The sequence below is a fragment of the Pinus tabuliformis genome, chromosome 2_2 (genome assembly GCF_031772625.1).
Source record: "Pinus tabuliformis cultivar Carrire ecotype Pingquan chromosome 2_2, CPIR1, whole genome shotgun sequence".
NCBI classification, from domain to species: domain Eukaryota; kingdom Viridiplantae; phylum Streptophyta; class Pinopsida; order Pinales; family Pinaceae; genus Pinus; species Pinus tabuliformis.
In genome coordinates this window covers 1,060,773,636-1,060,778,135 of record NC_142300.1, presented here as the reverse complement: position 1 = coordinate 1,060,778,135, position 4,500 = coordinate 1,060,773,636, and the positions used below count along the sequence as shown (strand labels likewise).

The following is a 4,500-nucleotide window of genomic DNA, read 5'->3' as shown; positions in this document are numbered from 1 at the left end:
CGTGCACGATGTTGTTGATTACATGCAAACATGGACAATGAGATACAAGGGAGCCTCGTTAAACTTGCCCAAGATGATGAAGCCCAAAGCGGTCGAGCTGAAGGCATGCATCCGGAGTAAGATACGGATCTATGAAGATCTCTCACAGATCATCACTAGTTTTCATGCTTCCCATGCATGGGTATTCAGGAGCATGGATGTTGTTGTGCATGCACATGTGATCCCATCTATCGGGACACTCACCCAGGCAAAGACAAAGGCACAGGTTTGCCAGGAGCTTGACTCGTACTTTAACGAGTTGATGCGCATAGCCACCAGCCCAGACTTGGTGATCAATGAAGACACCATGCATCAGTATATCACTGGTCCAGTCGCAATCAAGACAATGATGCGCATTTTATCAGACGAGTTGGACAGAGTAGCCCGAGCAGTGAACCCAAATGCTATGGAGGCAAGAGTTCATTTCCAGAGAGATGTCACCACATAGTACACAGACACCATCATGGACTACCAAGCATGGCATCAATTCGCTACCATCAACCATCATGAGGATGTCGAAGAGCTAGTTTTCCCATATTTTTTCGAGTCATAGTGATGTCTTGCATGGCTTCCTCAAGCCTATTTTGTCTCACATGGGTACATGTGCATATTGTGTGTAATGTCTTGTCAAGTGGAAGTTCAAGTGTTGATAGTTGGATGTTACAGTCATGAGGGTAGATGAACTGTCACAAAGGGGAATGTCAAGGGCCACCCCACCCTTTCCTATATGTAGTCCCTCATAACTCATTGTGGAGGCTTTTGGTCAGCCAAGCTTCCGATAGGAGTATCTTAGAGAGAGATTGGATAGTTTTGTAATGAACCTTGGCTTCTCCACTATGCATAGCTAGTATATCTCTTTGGAGGAGCAGGCAACAATGAATGTAACATTCCGCTATCGGAACTAGTGGTTGGTCCTGGTTGTATTGTATGGCTGGAACTCACACTTCTTAATATAATAGAGCCAACACATTTCATGCATATGTCATATTGTATTTCAGTTATCTTGTTTATTCTAAATGATATATGTATTTTTTTTCTTACGCATGCATGTGTAGCTATTTTCTGTATATGTATGTATGAATCTTACTGAAATGTGTTGTTGGTTTAACCATCACTATAGATTGCTATCTTACTTGCCTTCCATGTTGTGATGCATCTTTGCTCATGTGTTCCCTTCTTAACTATGTGCTTTCACAGGTTTCCAAGGGGTGCACTCACATCACCCTCCGTGTGTTAGAACCTCTCATGCACCTTCCTTGATGTGCTGCATATGTCACACCCTTGCTACCAACAAGGACATCTTACTTGCCTCTGTGCGAAACCACGGTCAAGGCAATATCGTATGAACCACTTTTGGGACTCTTAAACCAAACAGTTTGAGGTCTAGTTGGGACTTATTACTTGGGAGATCCCCTGACATGTTGGCGGGTCTAGCGCCATCAACACCTCGTACACTACAACTAAAAAAAGGGACTACTACGTGAAGTCAATGGTAAAGAGAATTGAGTCTATGATTAACTGATGGTGTCATTACTGCCAAAGAGTTGCTACTGGCATTTTAACTTGCATATCTACAACCCGAGAGAGTGTATGACATTTTGTGGCATAGTACTACTATTGTTTATTTGAAAGCCACCCAAGTTTTTTAGTGTTGTGCTATGAGAAAATCCAAAGAAGTGGTCACTGTGTGGGCAAAGTTTGTAACTAAAATACGGAGTTACACAAAGCGAAGAAGTCATTGATGTAAAGAGAAGCCACTATGTAAGTAAAGCAAGTGAATGTGATGGAGGTACTCCTTAAGGTAATACATAGATATAATACCCATGTGATTGCCAAGATGTTGGATAACATCACCCTCTTGAATAATCACAAGAATGTTGGTTCGATTAAATCCCTTGCAAGATTTTCTCTTGCACTAGATTTTATGTGAAAGTACTTGAAATCTTCTTGAGGACACCACAGAAGATTAGAAAAATGAAGTAGAAAACTCTAATGACAACTCCCAATCAACTAGAGAAACGATCTAGTCTTCCACTTTCTATCATCCCAGTTCATGTTTGAACCAAACAAAAGTTTTACCCCAAGAATTTACTACAATGTAGCTAAGTTTGGCACAAGTTGTGATGAAATAATTGAATGGTGATCAAAATATTACATGATAGCTGCTTGGCCTGGTACTTAAAGAGTTTACTTGAGAAGAGTTGTTGTAGCATGCTATTGCGAGGCCATGGTTGTGGATGTTTTGTTAGAGATTACAAAAGATTTTGATCTCAATCTAATTGCAATGATTGTTGATGATGATAGAAAGGAAAAGTTATTTTAGCATTGGATGTTGTTAGAGTATTTACATTTGGTGAGAGAAGTGAAAGTGATGAGAAGGTAGCTATTTATATGTACATAATGATGATTCCAACAAAGAAATTTGGCACTTTGGCAATCCTAGACGACAGTGGAGGTGCTAATGGTAGAATTCTGCAAAGTGATGATCACTGAAATACTTGAGGTTGACTATGTATGGGGAAAGATCAATCACTCCCTAGAGGGAATTAGAAGGGAGTAAATTTGTTTTCTTTTAAATCAAAGGAGCAACCATGCCCATAGAGATGAAAATGCAAGTCAAAAGAGGCACAAAACTCAACAAAAGCATATTTTTATTAAATTGGTTTACTACATTTATTGGAGGAGCAAGTCGACTTGACCGATTAGTTAGGTAGAAAAAGGGCTAGTTATCTCTGCTAACTAGCCCTAGTTAAGTCAACAATCTATAATGTGATGTAATGTTAATGAATGGAAATTTAAGCAACATAGTTAGTCAGACAGTTGCACCTAAATAACTATTTTTTTAGTCTATATATGTATATTTGTACAATGATTTAATGACCGAATTTTGATACATAATAAGAATATATCACTATGCGACTCAACTATCTCTCCATTACTATGTTTCTTGTATATCTATATGCTTGCTGAATAATTACTTGAATTTTTTCTATTGGTAACCATGTAAGTTATTCACTAGATTACAACATTAGTTCCATTGTTTGAACAAAACTCGACTCATATATGATGCAAGCATAAATGTCAACCCTAGACAAGATACAGTTATGGTGGGAATAAAATATTAATAAATATTCGAAGAACTGCGAATGAATGAATTAGTTGTCACTTCCAAAAACCAGAAATAATTTCTTCATAAAAGCACATGAGCACTTTATAGAAGGTGCTTTAGAAGAGATAGAAAAGGTTTCTCAACATCATTGCCATGAAAAAACCTGAAAATGAAATGACGCATGACTGTTACTAAAAATATTGAACGATGTCCAAATGAACTAACATGAGTGGCTTGAGTCAATTCTGAAAGACTAGTGCGAACAACAAGCCCTAGAAGACCAAACTTTTGTTGAATATATAAAAACTGGATCTTACGACAATTTACACGATAGCTTCTTCTGCACAATTCCAACCCTACTACAAAAATTTATTCTCGACAAAGGTCGATGCCACATCATCGAGTACCAACCACCATTAGGGTCATTAGCCAATACCAACTTGAGGAAGGAACAAGCAAATTGGTGGAAATTTCTTGACACCCACTGCAAAGATACGAAAGAAGCATGGAATTAATTTTTATGAAAATAAGTATTTCCGATGGGTACTCCCTTGCGAACCAACACAAGTCGAGTCAACATGGGGGATGGGGGGAGATTAATGTATCATCAGAAATAAAGAAAGGGAATGAAAACAAAAGATAAAATTGGATAAGTAATTATACCCGACAAAACGGAAGGAAGTCATTTGTCAGGAAACAACAACAAGAAAATAATATACCGAGTAGTGATCAACAATATAAACAATTGAGTGAGATACAAAAACAACAAGGGATAAAAGAAAACAACAACGGTCAAAATTAGAGAACAAGAATCCCAGAGGAAGAGAATGAAGAATCTGGAGAGTGAGAGCGAAGATGCACAAAAATCCTTAGAAGAGTTGAGAGGCATAGTACTGCCCACACCGATGGAGAACGAAGGTATACTGATAACCCCTAGAGATCAAGTAGATGTTATGGAAGTCGACTAATCTATTCCAACAACAAGGAACACTTCAATTAGATCTTTGTTAATTCCCAGCGTTCGAGAATTTCTTAAATCACAGAATTATTAAGAAATACTTGTAGTCCGGGAGATCAAAGAACAACAAAGAATCCACCAAGAAAATGAAAATGTTATCCAAGAGTAATCAAATAATAACAATGGGTTAGAACAAATACTTCTCCAACTAAATAATCTCACGATCGTACCACCCCTGTTGTAGCTTGTACCTATTGAGGAAACCAAAAGTTGCAAATTAGTTGACAAAGAGTCACGACCGTAGGTAAGTCAATTCATAAAATATATATATAATGCATGTCAGATCGATGAGTCGCTATATTAGAACATCAACAATAGCGAGGAAAATATAGAC

The 4,500-nt window shown here is 37.9% G+C and overlaps 1 pseudogene; it reads left to right on the top strand.

The window, feature by feature from the left end:
- Nucleotides 1-1,822: 1,822 nt before the first annotated feature.
- On the top strand, nucleotides 1,823-2,532 carry LOC149197045 (ubiquitin-conjugating enzyme E2 enzyme activator PEX22-like; annotated as a pseudogene).
- The last annotated feature ends 1,968 nt before the right edge of the window (nucleotides 2,533-4,500 follow it).